At 41.9% G+C, this 16,501-nt stretch overlaps 1 long non-coding RNA gene across 2 annotated transcripts in view; it reads right to left on the reverse strand.

Annotated features, from left to right (window-relative positions):
- The window catches only part of LOC108604810, a 44,186-nt gene that overhangs the window by 22,596 nt on the left and 5,089 nt on the right, over window positions 1-16,501 (reverse strand). For both annotated transcript variants that reach the window (XR_001915362.1, XR_001915361.1), the window contains exon 2: window positions 534-971. This is a non-coding gene — a long non-coding RNA (uncharacterized LOC108604810). The remainder of the gene's footprint in view (window positions 1-533; window positions 972-16,501) is intronic.

A 16,501-nucleotide genomic window follows, 5' to 3' on the forward strand; every position in this document is an offset into this window, starting at 1 on the left:
TAAGAGATTGAAACAGAACAGGTGCAATTTAAGAGCGGGAGAGAGCCCATAAAGAGAACAACTCACCAATACATATGCAAAGCGACGCTCGAAGAGAGCCACTGCTAAGAGAGTGCTCACGCACACAATGACACAGCTACGGCTTAAGAGCATGCTCACTAACACAAGCAACGCTGGTTGTCTATGTATTAGTGAGAGCGCAACATTCAAAATTAAAAACATTTCAAGCTAAGCAAGCTAAGAAAACAGGTTTAAGCAAATATAAAAATATTTTGTATACTTTTATTTTATGTATTTTTTAAATATGGCAAGTTAATGAAATCCAATTGGATTGTTTTTTATTTAGTAATATAATTAATATTCGTATTGGAATGCAAATATTCAAATTCATGAACCAAAATAACAGCAAAGACAACAGTTTGGTTTGTGTATTTGATAACAACCCTCGTGTCGACTAGTTATACTATCTGCTTCTCACTCGCTCACTTAGAGCGATCATAGTCCACCCCCTTAAATATTTGTCCTTTACTTACCACAACGATGTACACGACGCCGCTGCTGCTGCTGCTGCTGCTGCTAACTCTGCTACTGCGACGCGACGGCGAACGCAGGCGCACTCGCTCAACGGGTCGACACTGGCAACTGTTGGCCAGGGCCAGGCCGAAAATTGCCGCACATCCACCAACAACGTCAGTCACGTAACGTCACAGAACTTTACAACTGCCGTCGCTGCAGGTGAGTGCCGGTTGCCGTTAGCTCAACGGCAGCATGGCTGATACATGGCTGCTCGCTCGCTCGCGCTCTTTCTCTCTCCCCCGCATTCAAGATGGCTGCCGCTGTGATTGCTGGTTGCCATAGCAACGTTCGTGCTCTTCTCACATTGCTTAGCGTCGGCGCTCTCATTCTGCTGGCGCTCTCTGCTTCAACATTTTTCGGTGGCCATTGCAATTTTTCCCGACGGCATTTTGTAGCTACGGGTAAATGGTAAAAATAAATTATTTAAGCAACGCAAATGATTTTTTAAAAATGTTATTTTTATTTTATAATAAAAATAAATTAATTTGCTGCAATGTAATTTATCTTAGCACAGCATTCACTATGATAAACTTATAGAAATAAAAGCAAGAACCACTACGGTTATAAATTGATGGTTATGACGCAACAATTACAATAATAAATAATACTTATTAGTTTAAATTAATAACTCTTAGTTTGCGTCTCTGAATAAAAGTCCTAAGCATCAATATGTTTGAGTTTATCCTACATTTATTACGATAAGTATTCTCTAAACAAAGCTAAAGCCTATTTAGTTTTAATTAAAATCAAAAGATTAAATTTCAAGCATTGGCACAACTATTCAGTTGAAAACGGTCATAAAACGCGTGACAATGAAAACTTTCAATTGGATTTCCATTTGGCGCACAAACAGCAACTCCCAACGGAAAAGCTGGAACAACAGAGAAGAAAAGAAAAAACAAGAAAAACACAATTTCTATGATCAGGCTGTGCGTTTTGATGCTGACGAACAAAAGGAACAAACGTCTCGTTGACATTTGCCAATAAAAATAAATAAAATGCCATTTGGGCCTGCCCCCCGACCGTCCGCCCACTTGCTTGGCAAGCACACCGGACCGGTGTGATGGCTACAAATAAATGCCAGCGTTTAGACAGCCCCAACGCAGTCAAGGCGCTCTCCAATCGCCTGGGAGCTGGAGCTGGAGCTGGGGATACTTACTATGTATGGGAAGTGCGTGGGTGCGTGTGTGCGCCTCGCATTTTAATACAATTTAATGCCCCATCGAGCGCCAACGCCTGCTACTCCTCCGGAAGCTGCAGCGGCTTGGCATAGCAACAATTGAAGCCGATAACATCGCGGCTAGTAATAGGAGCTGACAAAGCGCCGTGCTGGGGAAAATAGCAAATAGCAATGGCGAGGCGGGCGTAGAATTCCCGGCACACGGGCAATGCCGTATTTTTATTGGAAATCGTTTATCTCGACTGCAAATGCACGGCCCAGCGGCCCTGAACGTGCCCACAGTCTCAAAGCCATGTACAGTGGGTGTGTTGAATAAAATACTACACTAAAATATATTATACAAATAAACAATAAAGCTCTAAATATGCTGAGCACACTTTGATTTTTGTATAATTAAATTGTTGCTTAATTGTCAGCTCAACACTTTGAGTTAATATTGAAGCAACATCCACTGTAGCGTGACCTCCACCTCGCTACATTTCTTAGGTCTTAGCATTTAAGTTAGAAACGACGAAATTAGTTTTCCGTTTCGTTGGCATCTCAGTTGCCGGCCATTAATCTGTGCCCATCTTCAGCATGTCACCCACCCCGCCTCCAGCTCCAGCTCCAACGCTACTCACATTATAATGGAGCTTTTTCAGGATTTTCTGCTTCATTGCTATGTATTAACGTTGCCTTAGCCTTGGTAGATGGGGTTAGGCTCGTGTTGAATTGCACCAATTTAGTATTGGGGAGGTGGGGGGAGGAGAACTCCCCCTGCTGCTCCAGAAACTAGTTGTCACTGTGCGCTGTTTTATGGTGATGAGTTCAGAGCTCGGGCGTGTTCAGCATTAATGTACGCTACAAGAAATTCAGTCGAACGGCAATCTCGACAAGGACAATCTATTCTGAAAGAGTTCGAATTACAGCGCTTGTCAGTTGCAGCGGCAACGGCAATTATATTTCATATTTCAAGGCTTTTGTAATCACTGTGCGTGCCCATGAAATTGTTTCACATGAAAACGAGAGCAGCGTCCACAGTCTGATAACAATTTGTTTGACCTTCGACTGCTAATTTCATATTTCATGCCACAGCCATAACTGGAGCGGGTGTCTAACACCTAAAAAGGATGCATAAACCCATTAGCGAGCATAACAAACGATCTTTTGTGCCGCGGCGGCTGCCTCGAGATTCGAGGCCAATCCCGCTGCGTAACTCGCTCGAACCGAAAAAATAAACAACAAGCAAAAAACCCATTAGCCAACTTCGAGCTGGCAATATCAGTTTGTACTTCAGTGCAAAGAGTCGACTTGGCTGTGTGTCTTGTATCTGCAGATAGAGCTGTGTGCTACTTTACATATTGTGGTGGCTGGATGGATGATAAGCTGGCTTAAGGCCTGGCACTAATCCATGAAGTGAGCGAATGCGTTAAGTCTCCAACACTGACAACAATATTTGCGTCATGTTCGCCTCCAAGGATGGCTTGGAATACTATTTTATGCTTGACTTGGCAGTCGTCCCCAGTCTGGGCAAATGGAGATGGAATTTTGCCATGCAATGCGGCTCGAGCCACGACCCTTTGCATTTCTCATTTACTTGAGCGCGCGCGGGCTTTCTAAGTTTTCCTCGCCTGGAATTTTATGCACGCTCTGCACTGGCAGCAAAAGTGAGTAGCGAATCGCGTAGCTTGGGTAATCTTCAATTATACAGTATGCTGAATTTCTCGCAGTGTGTTTGTAATTTGAGCCAAAGCGCAAAATGTGTAAAAACTGAAAAAAGAGCAAAGTGTACAAGGAAAAAATAAAAGCTGCTCGTCGACATAAAACTTGCAAAATAAGTTTCGCATGTTTCAGCAAACTCACAAAACTCTCACAGGTAGCTAAAGGTTCTTTTGCTGGATTGTGTTAAGCCAGTGGGCTGGGAGGATTGGTGGGTGGGTGGTGCCGTTCGCTTGAATATGCAGCAAATATTCTTCAAACGACACAGCTCAGCCAACTGCTTTGCTTGCCATTTTATATGCCCCTGCCAACGCCCACCGCCCACCTGAACGGCGCTACGTAAATGAGCGACGTCGTAAGCCGCCATAGCTGGTGCTGGTGCTGGCGCTGGTTGAAAGGGGAGCGTAGCACGAAATGTACTCCAATTTAATCAAGAATTCTATTCTGTAAATGACTTGCACAAAAACACGAAGCGGCATTAAGTCTAGAGGCAAAAAGAAAGGCGACAAAGGGCAAGCCAACTGATTCAACCTGCTGGATGGCTGCCTGGCTACGTATGCACGATATATTTTGTGTTTTTCTTTTTTTCATTTCGCGTTACTAAAGGGCATGACCAAGTGCAGGGCACAAAGTCTCCCAAGTTACGGAGAATCATTTCACATGAACGCGACTTTGTTGTTATTAGTCTGGCTTACAAGATATAAATCTTTTGGCGAGCATATTAAATACAATTTCCAACTTCAAAAGCTCTCTTTGAACCTTTGAACCAGAGCCTCTGATAAATAGTTGGAGCGCTCAGCTCAGCGCCCTCATGCAGTATTTTCTTAAAGAATGAATCGATGCTTATTTATTATCAGCGATAAATATGTAGCTCATAAGCAGCGTGTTCGATGCTTTTTGTTGGATTTTCTTTTGCTCAGTGCCGCTACTTTGTTAAGCGATTTGAATGCAAGACGAGCCACATAATGAAAAACACTTTCCCCGCACACAAGCGACGAGCACTCCGAACAGCAACGGAAAATGTTAAATTATGCTGGGCCCCAAATACTCAAATAGTCCCATTACAGAAACGCATAAATTGATATCCGAATATATACATATATATACAATACATATATTTATGCAGTCCCAGCGCACAAATATTTGAAATGTAAGATGAAGTCTCAACGGCAAGAATGGGAATGGGGCTGGGGCAGGGGCTGGGGCTGGGTCTGGCAATAAGGCATGAGGGAAGATGAATGGTTGGCGTTGTTATTGAAATAAATTATTATAAATAAATACGCAAGTCGAATTTATGAAGTCGTCGATTATGATGTTTTGTTGTTTGCGCTGTGTCCGGGACTGGAGCTGGAGCTGGAGCTGGGCGGGTTGTGACTGCCTTGCCCGTGTCATTATTTTTGTTTATGCGTCGAGCGTCCATGCGCCGTTAAAACAAACAGCTTATTACGCCAATGACAGTTGGGCAAAGGACGGACAGAAGCCGTAGGATATGCTATGTGACTGGGGCGCCAATGACGGCCATTGATAACTGAAGAAGTTGTTGGCTTAGTCGGCTCGGCTCGGCTCGCGCTGCATTTGATGGATGGCTGACTGACTCTGGAACTTTGTTTATCTTACGTTTGTCAATAGCTTGTTCTTGTCGGTGTTGTCTGTCTGTCTCTCTGTCCGTCTGTCTGTTTATTTGTTTGTGCTTGTGTCGGAGTTGTTGCTGTTTGGGTTGTGCTGTGTTTGGCCTGTAAACATTCCGCTGCCAATTGAATTCGTTTCAATTTATTTACTGCAATACATTGCAGAGCAAGTGAGATGGTGGGAGAGGGGAGCAGAGCAAATGTTTGTGTGGCCAATAACAACATGGGGGCAACGCTTTTTATGGCCATAGCCACAGTCCAGGGACAGTTCAATTAGAAAACGAATTCGTTTGCTTGAATTCTTGGCAAGATTTTCGCATTTTCTCTTTATATCTTGTCGCATTTCAATTTATGCAGAAACACATTCGATTTAAATGAATGGCAGCTGCTGCTGGTGCTACCCCCCTCACCACGCCCCTTTCTCTATAGCAAAACAGGCTGTATGAGGCTTAATTACGAACTGACTATGAACAGCGTCTCTCGCTCTCTCTCTCTCTTCAGTCCTGACATACTTGAGGCCATAACATTGTGCTCCATCTTCTGCTGCTGCTGCTGATGCTGCTGCTGTGGGTTTTATTGCCAAACTGACGTTGAGATTCAAATAGTTTTGAACTTTTGTTAGTATTGTTGTAGCATCTCGAAGGATTCTTGATGCCGCGCCAAGAACTAGAAACCCGCATAAGAAAGTTTACGATACGAGCGCCACATACTGCTCGCATGTAAATACACCGAGCCGAAATTGTTAAAGTTTCAAGTGCTGCGGCATACCCAGGGAGCAGCAATTAAAGCAATCTTGGGCTCACCCGCCCAATCTCTCAATCTCTCAGCATTTCCGAGTGATTTAGTAGCAATGCAAACGCTCTTGGCTGACCCCAGACCACAGCAGCAGATCATATAAATTATTTAAATCGATCGCATGCGTTTATTTCTTTCAGTGCAAGCAACTTGAGTTCGGTTATTTCGTTCGCCACGCTTCCTTTGGCACTTGCAACGGCAGCGGCAATGGCTTTGCCCAATAACGCGAAACGTAGCAACATTTTTCTTGGCACCAACAGCGCGGACAGCGATCTTTGCTTTTTACGATTGCTGCTCTTGCCTCGTCCTTGTCATGGCTACAAAACCTGAAATGCAAGCAACGCAAAATTGCAACTGTAGTTGCTAGACAAAAGGGGTGGTTGGGTGACTGGGTGGTTGGGTGGTTGAGTTGGTTGCCAGCGGCGCCAGCTGGCTAAGCGCATATAAAAAAGTTTAGTTGAATTAAGGTGGGACGCCAATGAAATCATTTTCAGCTGCAGCTGCAGCTCCAACGGCTCCTCCCAACACTGGACAACATAATTCCGTATTACTTGTCAGTTTATAAAACGTTGTTATCTTGAAATATATTACATCAGGCTAATTTACATTTTAATACGCAAGTTATTTTCGTATAACATGCGCTGGAATCTTTTATGCTGTTGCTTAGTGCAGCCGAAAGGTCATAGGGCGCAGCAAGCAAAGATTGCGGGTGGGTATGCGCTGGCTTAGGATGTGGCTCCAAGGATGTGGCGTGACTACGACTCGGTGACTTATTACTTTTCATGCCGCCCCTCTGGCTCCGCCCGAGGACTGTCAACTGCCAACTGGCAAATGAAGTCGTAAAAAGATTGGCCAAAAGTTTTTTGTGTGCTGCACACCCACACACACACACACACATATAGAGCGCGCATATAAAAATGGCAAAGTTGGGATTAGTTTCATCAAGGATAAGCCAAATAGCTGGACACGCTGACTAGCGCATATAAACGAGGCGGGCACAATTTTGTAGCAGGATCTGCAGCTCTGGCTTGCCAAAAACTTTATATGCAATTGGCTCTTAGCTCCTGGCCATGTAACAAATGCGTACAAGCGCAGCATCCCTACTCTCGCACACACATACACATGTCACTCACATATGTGATGTATATGTGATGTAAGCACGCGTGTGTGAGTTTTTACCTTTATGGCAGACAGCACGGGAAAATGTCATCTAAGCACGTTTACAGGATCTGCATAATTTATGCTTGCAAGCACTCCTGCCCCAACGCGCGGGTGAGCCAGAGCCAGAGCCAACGCCAAAAGCCTTGGATTACCCTAGAAAATTAGGTTTCCAGTTTCATGGATGCTGCGGACGCTGTTGCTCGTATAAAAACGGCACGACCTGGCGGCCATCTTCATAACTGCATGGGAGTGTGGGAGTAGCGGACGAAGAGGGGTGGTGTGGTTGGGATGCTGCTGTTGGGGGCTGCACGCTCAAATGAATTTATATATTTGTGTGCTCGTTTTTATGACTAATATCTCGGAATATCTCAGAGCATGCCAAACGACATTCGTCGCTCAACAGCCGCACTATCAGCCGCAGACCCCGCCCCCCTTAAACAGTCCTACACACGCACACACACACACACACACACTTTACAGAGAGGGCAACGCATATTTTGCAGCGCTGTGAAAAATAAAACACAAATATAAACCTCGAGCCAAAAAAACACGTATAAAAATTTGTTTTTCCAACATTTGCCAACGACCAGAACGACAAGCTGACGATGACGCTTTTTGGCCACGACGGCTGATGGCTGACGGCTGCCACTAGGCGACAGGCAATTGCCAAGCCCAATCCCACCCAGACTAAACTCCCTCCACATGGCAGCAGCAGCAGAAGCAACAACATCCCCATCCACAGGCAGACAGCATGTTATTGTCGTTGTTTGCATGTGACAAACTCTCAGAATGCTCCTCCATCTCCTTCCCTAGCCAGGTGCTCAACACAGCCACAGTGGAACCAAAGAAAAGTAGCAGCTAAATAAACGAACATTTTTAGCAACAAGTTTTTAATTTTACAGTAATAAATTATACAGAACTTTCAATAAAGGCAAGAAAAGTTGCCCAATTTAAATTTGTAACTCAAAGTTGAACATAGAATCAACTTTTATTTCCAAACATTTATTTCAATATTATATTCAACGATTAAAATAATAATTTATATATAAATAAAAATAATTTTATTGTGCAGTAAACTTTTTTATAGAAGTAACGAATACAACTCTATTTAAAAAGGTATTTTATATAGCAAGTCTACATTTTAATATAAATCAGTTTTGAGATTTCTATATAAAAATTACATTATACTTACTTAACTAATAATTACTAACACTAATCAGATGTGATTCTTTGCTGAGTTTTTCTCATTATAAATCACATTTAATTTCACATATTTATTTTAATTTAATTTAAATACATTTTGTATTCACATTCATTCACCGCCGACCGCCGTTCATAGAAAACATTAAATAAAAAAATTAATTATATTACATTTTGTTGTTAAGTTTTGTCAACACTAAACTTTCTCTGATTCGTCGCTGTAACAAGATATTGTTACAAAGCTTTAGCTTTGTTTTTTATGAAATTGATATGCTGACCTGTTTTTATTTTTGATTGTAGAACTAAAATTAAAAAAATGAAATGGATAGAAATATTTAAATGAAAAAACTTGTTAACACAGAGTTTACTTTTTTACAATAGAATATAAAATTGCTTGCATAGGTTGTTTACTGTATTTAAATTTTAACAAACAAAATAAATAAATTTAAATTGAGAGTTACTTTTCAGAATTTCTTAAAACTGATTCAATAAATTACTGCTTATTAAATGTTTTGTGTGAAATTAGTTTTTCGTACCACTGTCTGCTGCCCTGCGAGCTGCACATTCATATGTATGAATGTATGAATGTGTGGATATTTTTGTAGCCAAGTATTTTATAGTGTGTGTTTGTGTTTGTTTGTGTGTGTGTGTGTCTTTTGCTCTTTGCTTATGCTTGTCGCATGGGGCAATAACAATATTTCCAGATCTGCCACTGCTTATTTTTTCGATTTGCTTATTCATTTTCTGTTCGCCATTCGCGGACTGCGGGAATCTCAAGACATGAGTCTCCCCCATGCTCAAAATATTATTCTCTTGTTTGCGCATATTTCTTCTTCTTTTTTTTTATATATATTGTTTTGGTAAGGAAACCTCGCAAAAAGACACGAAACAGAATTTTAAATTTATGTAGATACTTAGTATATCCCATTCTTTATGGGCGTGCACATGTGTGCGTGTGCATCTAGTCACACACACACACACACGCATAACTTTTGCTTGGAATTCATTTCTGTTTGCCATAAATAAAATGGACGAGACACGTTTGCAGCTCTCAATGCTTTTCGGCTGTAAATTGAAAAGCCAGCGAAAAACAAGACAAAAGTTTAATAAAATAAAATAAATATACAAGCAGACAGGCAGCCTGTGCTTATTAAAATTTCCGAGCTGTGGCACTGCAGCTGGCAAACATTTCGGCTCCATAACAAAAATATTATTGTCGAAAGTAAAGCTCCCATTGTCTCCATAGGCATTGAAAGTTCATTTGCCAGTCAGCTTATGACAAAATATCGTATATAGTGCACTGAACTTTGGACTCGTCGCACTGTAGCTTGAAGAAGAGAACTCCAGACCGCAATTAGTGAGACCCTCAGCTCAGCCCTAGAGCCAATCGCATTGCAACCATTAGCAGGCAAATGTTCACTTAATAGAGCGCTTAGCGGCAATCAATTGAACGTTTGCATTAAACCGCCATTAAGTGCATGTGTGTGTGTGCGAGTGAGTGTGTGTGTGCATTCAAATTAAAATTGAATCATTATTGAAATTCGTTTAGCAGTGCGGCGGCCAACGGCTGAACTGACTCATTAAAGTTGAAATTGAGAGACGACAGGTTCGTGTTCTACGGCTGAACCAATGACAGGAATTGAGTATCAGCTTATACACACATACACAACTATATGTGAGTGTGTGTTTTGCATTTGCTAAATTGTAAAAAAAATTTAATTCGCATATCATGCGCGATAATCAGCGGCGTACATTATAAAACCATAAAAATCGCAAAGCGATGCCATAAACTCAGAAACAGGCAACAGGGCCAGACCCGTAGCCTTTGCTGCTGCTGCTGCCGTAGCCGGAGCCAGAGTGGGACGCACAATTGTCGCATGCAGCGTCAATAAATATACGATTATATGGTAATTGTATATATGTTGGCTTGGCTTGGTTAGTTTTTTTTTTTCCAGGGTTTGGTTTGCCATATCAAACGACCGCCCTCGGCGCTAAATTTGCATTTTCATTTTCCTTCATGTTTTTTTTTTTTTTGCACAGCTGCAAATGGCAAATTGCAAATCGTGAATTGTGAATTGAATGCACAGGCGAGTATTTATTTTATTATCAAGCTTATTATTTGCCAAGTCGGCTGCCACTAAAAGTTCTGCTGCTGTAGTTAAGAGCCAAAGATGCTTAAACAAAAATGGCGACGTGCTTAAGCATTTTTAAGGTGTGGCTGGGGGGGTGGGGGTTTAATTTTCATGTCCATTAACCAAGCAAAATGGAAATGGGACGAGCCAGGATGCTCGCCTAGAATTTGAAATTGGAGCTGACACACACACAAAAATATACCCCGAGTATAAATTCAAAATAAAGTTTAACGAAGCCAATCTGCTGGCTGTTGGCTGCTGGCGCAGGGATCAGGAGTGAGCAGCAAGGCGGGCAGCCAGGCAGCCAGTAGGCCATGAAAGTTATCAAAGCGTGTTATTACAAGCAACGAAGCGAAACGCGACAGCAGCTCAAGTGGTGCCCCAAACGGTGGCAGCAGCCACTCTTGTGGTTGCCTTGCCAAGAAATGATTCTCGGTTCGGAGTTGGAGTCGCAGTTTGGAGTCGCCCCAAAGCACGCACGCAGCAAATAATCAAATGAAACGCATCAAATACGTGAAAGGGATAAAATGCCAAACAAAATGGCTGGCGATTTAAACAAAAAAAAAAAAAACAAAAAAAGGCAAAAAAATTCACGGACGTGCGCTCGATTCTCAATGGTTGCTCTTTTATTTTTCTGTCGATGCAGCCCACTTAGCATTTACCAGGGCTGACTGGCGTTTCGTTTTCGTTGCTCTAAATTTTGTGGCTGCTAACGGTAATTCAATAAATTTTAAATTACGACGCACAGTGGTGCAAAAGACAAGTAATTTGTATGCAGCAAAGTCTTAAATATTAAGCAGTTTATTAATAAATTTTAAAATATATATTTATGACTCAGCACAAATCTTTTGAGCTTGCTTCAAAATCATTTTCCCATGCTGCTCCACTTTTAAAGAGCGCAACGAATGACTACACATACTAGCACATAAACACACGTATATGTGTGTGTGTGTGTGTGAAGGAGGTTTCAATTTATGTTGCGCTCCGACGCACGTGAAATCCTGTAAACGATTTTACGGATTTTTTAAAATAAAATTTACGGATTAAGTTATTGTGCGACTTATGCATGAGTTTTTGCAGAGCAGGGCGGGAGGGCGGCAACAAGGTAGGGGCGTGGCTCAAAGGTCGATTACGTTTTACAGCGCAAGCATAAAAGTTGATTGAAAATGCTTATTAGATGCAAGATTAGATGCGATGTCGAAATCAAAGCCAAGCGTCCAAGCATAAAATTCTCTCATAGCTGCGACGTGAGGAGAGCTAAACCCCTCCCCGCTCCACCCCGCTCTAGCCACAAGCACTTAATTGAAATGTCATGCCACAGGCAGAAGCTTAAAGTTTTAAAATATATAAATTACAAATGCAAAAATTAATTTTTTGACCAAAGGCAAAGAGCCAGACGGCCCAGACGAAAAGAAAAACCGAATAAACAAAAAAACAAAGTTTGATAACAAAGCTCATCAACATTTTAGCTACACGAAAATACTTTTTAGGAATGGAAAAGGGAAATGCCACACACACCGCCAAGCAGAGCGAGCGAGAGAGAGAGAGAGAGAGAGAGCGAGCGAGCCTAACTAAATTTTAAAAACATTTCTTTGCGCGCCAAAATATCTTTTAAATAATGTAGCATAGCTAAGAATTGTTTTTACGCCCATGGAGTTCTGGAATTCCACTCACGGCCGCATACTAAAGCCAGAGTCATGCGAATTTCATGAAACATTCATGACAGACAGCAGCAACAATCATAAATTCAACGCCTCAGCGTACAGAACAACGAAATTAAACAGATACCAAAACGAAAAGAAAAGAAAAGAAAAGAAAAAACAAAGTTCCTATTTACAGAGTACACATAGTTGGGTAATAATGCTGCCGCAGGAGGCGGCGGCGGCGGCGGCTGCTCGGACGGCTCTATGCCAAATCCACACACACACACACACACCCCCTAAATGGCCATCAGCAGTGCATAAAAAAATGAATATTTTGTTCGCTTTGCGGTTTATACTTTTGGGTCAGCAGCGCGCGAGGCCAAAAGTTAAATGAGAAAAGTTCGGGCCGAAAACAAAAAACACAAAAAAAACTAAAAGTTCGCGTTTATTAAGCGTAAATGATTTCAAAAAGTTTGCGCATGCACACAAAGAGCAAGAATTAAAATATTTAATACTTAAAGTTAGAGTACACACACACACACACATATATAAATGTTTGACAGCAGCTAATAAACTTTTTTAATATAAATGACACAAGTGTAAAATATTTTATTAACCCAGAAGCAGCAGCTATGATCATAGCATTATTGTAAATTTCAACTTTTATGTTTATGGTTAGTGTACACATATAAATCAAATGATTGTCGAACAAAACAGTTTTGCATGCACTGCAAGCAAAGCAAATAAAATAATTCAAATGTAAAAATAAAATAAAATACTAAACAATTATAATGAGTGCATGTAAATAATTGTATAAATATAATTTAAATTACTTTTTTTTTATACAAATTTACACTTTTTGTTTGCAGTGTATTGTGCGCAGTGCTTGACAAAAACCCACCCCTAAAATAGCAGCCAAATGCACAGAAGGCATTTGCCTTTGTGTTAGTGCTGTAGGAGGGGAGGGGAGGGGAAGCATACACTATTGTTTTTTTTCTCAATTTTTTCTTCAGGCAAACTGGAAACTGAGGCTGAGGGTTGAGACCGCAGATGCATTGATGGCTGCCAATGGCGGCGGCCATGATGCTCCCGACCCGCTTTGCCGTCGCTATGCGTGTATCTGTATCTGATGGATACAAACTCAACGCATGCACACTAGCCAAGTATACACACACACACACACATGTGCGTATGTGTGTGTACGTGACTAGGGCGTGGCAGCGCCTGCTGTGGCGGCGATTGACATAGGATTTTCCATTCTATATATAATTCCAATTTGATAGAAATCTGCAGCGAGCTGTGCCACTGATTTGAGCTCCTACGATATATGGAGAGGGAGCGCGCCTAGTGAGCAACATTTGTCTATTTGCCGTAATGCGTGTTCCGGCGTAATTTACGAGTGAGGCTGCCGTATGGGCATAGGTGCGTTCTCAGATTTATGAGCGCATCATAAAACAATTAACAAGCCTAAAACTCGTGCCACATAAATTGCTGCAGTTGCTCCTGCCGGTTCGCTCTCTCTATCTCTTTCGCTCCTTGGCAACTTGTGTTACATTTCACAGCGTTTTATTATTAGAGCGGCAGGCGGCAGATTTGGCTTTGGGCTCAGGGCCAGGGCCAAATTATTCAGTTGAGCTCTCTTATTTTTCTTCCGACTCCGACTCCGACTCCAGCGCCGACTGCTGCTGCTGCTGTTGCTTTTTTAATTAACCACACAAGATTTCTACTCATTTTCATATCGTAAACGTTTATCCAACTTAATAAGTCGTAAACGCACCACCGACGACGACGACGACGACTTCTAACAAAGTTTCATGACACATTCGAGCTCGAGCTGCATGCGTGCGGGATTTGCAGGTGAAAGTGTGTTTAATATCTATATGTACTATATGCATATGGATCTGCGACATCCTGCGTCTGATCCCCTTGCCGTGAGCCGACACAACTGCCGGCGATTACTTGACAATAGCTCTGGAGAACTCTGGGCAATAATAAAACGTTGAATAAGCTACAAAAGGCAATTCACAGTTCACAATGCACAATGGCAAAAAAAAACATAAAAAGGCGCAAGCATTAGTAAAGCAAAAATAAAAAATAAGTTCAAATTATATATTTTTTAAATGCGGAATTTCAACAGAATTATGTTTACACTTTCGTTTGCTCTTTGGCCGCTGCTCACCACTGTACCTTACATACATAATTTTTGTAATTCAACAAGAGGTAAATGCTTAAAAGTAAAGTTCTCTCCTGCAACTTACTTAATATTCATAGCCCTCTCCTGCTCCAGCGGAATGGGAATGGCCGTGTCACTCGGCCTGGCAGGTGCTTTTAGCAGCTTTTTGTTTTAGCGCCATGACAATATTTTTTTAATGACAGCGATTAACTCACACACACACACACACACACAGAGCGACTCTAGCTCACTCTTTTGGCTGGAGCGCAGTTCACGATTTAATTAAGTTGTCGCTGCCACGCCCCCAAAGTCAGCTAAAGCTGCGCTCCTTGCTCGCAATTCTTTACTTTTTTTTTGCTTTTTTGCTGATGCCATTGTTTGTCTAATCTCAGTTGACACAGCGAGACCCCAAGGGGGCGCCCCCAAAAAGAAAAAATTTCTTGCCGCGTCAGCAGCAGCATCGAATGCTGTAAACCCTTTGCCGCTTAAGCAGTCAAGGCACACACACACACTTACATTGGTGACTCTTTGGCATCATAAAGCTACCCACACACACACGCACACACATGGCTGAAGCAGATACTGTCAACATGTTTGTTAATGCCATTTTGGAATTAACAAGTTTTTTTTTGCTTTTCAGATAAACTTTGCATTTAATTTTTAGCCAACGTTGCGCCCATTTCTAAATTCCCCCTTCATACACATACATATGTTCCATAAAAAACAAAAGTTATGCGTTAATCAGCTTTGTGACTTGCCATGGATATCGCATTGAGTGCTCTTAACCCTTTAGCGGCCATTGGTATTATGCGTGGCCAAGATCGTTGCCATTTGAATCGTTTGAGGTTCGGCTCTTCGGTTCTTTATGCTTTTGGTTTGCCGTTTCGCTTTCGCTGCGAGTCTAAAGCCATAAAATTATTTATGAGCCCATTAAATCATCATTATTATCCCGGCGACCTTGAGCCCATTAGCCGCGCTCCCATTTACAGTGAGTGACACTCACATACACACACGTTCACTTTCTTTTGCATTTCTTTTATTTGCCGTTTTTATTGTTGCTCTTTTTCCATTTAAACCTTTTACTTTGTTCGCCGCTCAGATTCTTTTCGTCTCATTTTTTGTTAATTGGGTCAGGAATTGTTTACTTGACGGCCAAAAAGGTTACCAAGGTTTTTATTTTACAATTTAATGCATCGAGCTAAAGAAACATTCGGCTCTAAGTAAATTATTTAATTAATAAGCAAATGCCGCGCTGTTAATTATGAAATTGTCTTTGCCGTTTATGTCTGCAATTAGTTGAACTAATTCGAATTATTAAGTTGAGCATAAGCAAATTGAAGCATTTCAGTTTCCTGCCAATTAAGTTGTCTTTCGGATTCGGCCGAGTCGGAGTCAGAGCCGGAGCCGTAGCCATTGGCGGCTTCATTGGCTTTTAGTGCGGCTCGATTTGTGCGAAATTTCTGGCTGATAAAGCAATGGGCAGCGGCAATGACGCGCACGAGTAAATTTCCTTTTTGCGCTTTCTTTAGTTGCCACGGCTTGTTGCCATTTGTCTTCGCTGTTTGTGTAAGTTTTCCATTTGGATAATGGAAAAAGGCCATTTCATGCCACTTACTTGGCGCTAGCCGGCGGCCGGGGGCAATTTGAGGCGCACTATTGTAAGCGGAGGCAAGTGGCAGGCATAAGTGGCAGTAGCAATGGCTGTGGGCGCGGCGCCACTGCTGATAGTTTTTTTTTTATTTTGCTTTCATCTTGTTTATTTGTGTTTGTTTGTTTTAGCTTTTTTACATTTGCAAAATGAATTGTGATCAGGGGGAATGAGACATGCCACGCCCCGAGCTGTGGCTCAACCCCAGAACGGCAATGACAATAGCCCGAGCCCTTTGGAGCAATGGCCGTCGCCCCGCTGGGCCAAAACGTCAGCAATAAAATCATATTTTGGCCCCGGCGCCAGCCAGCTCTTAAACATAATTTTTGCACAAAAAGTCGTTTGCAGTGTCTTCCCACTGTACAGTGGGGTCAGTCGCCAGTAGTTGTTGTTGTTGCTGTGCTTTTATTGGTGTTATTAGGTTGAAAGCACTTTAATGATGGGCGACTTGTGATGTGGCACAGTTAATGCCTAATGGGTTTCAGGTCAGCAATCCCATAATCCGAATCACAGCAGCCAATAAAAAACAATTGCGAGCTGCAATGATATTGAGCAATCGAATTGATAGCCAAAGGGGCTCGCAAACGACTATTAATGTCTAAATTAAAATATTTCCAAGCAATTAAGCCTCATTTATAAACTTGCAAACACGTTTTTATATTCAAGC

This window comes from Drosophila busckii, chromosome 3R, assembly GCF_011750605.1.
Source record: "Drosophila busckii strain San Diego stock center, stock number 13000-0081.31 chromosome 3R, ASM1175060v1, whole genome shotgun sequence".
Classification (NCBI taxonomy): domain Eukaryota; kingdom Metazoa; phylum Arthropoda; class Insecta; order Diptera; family Drosophilidae; genus Drosophila; species Drosophila busckii.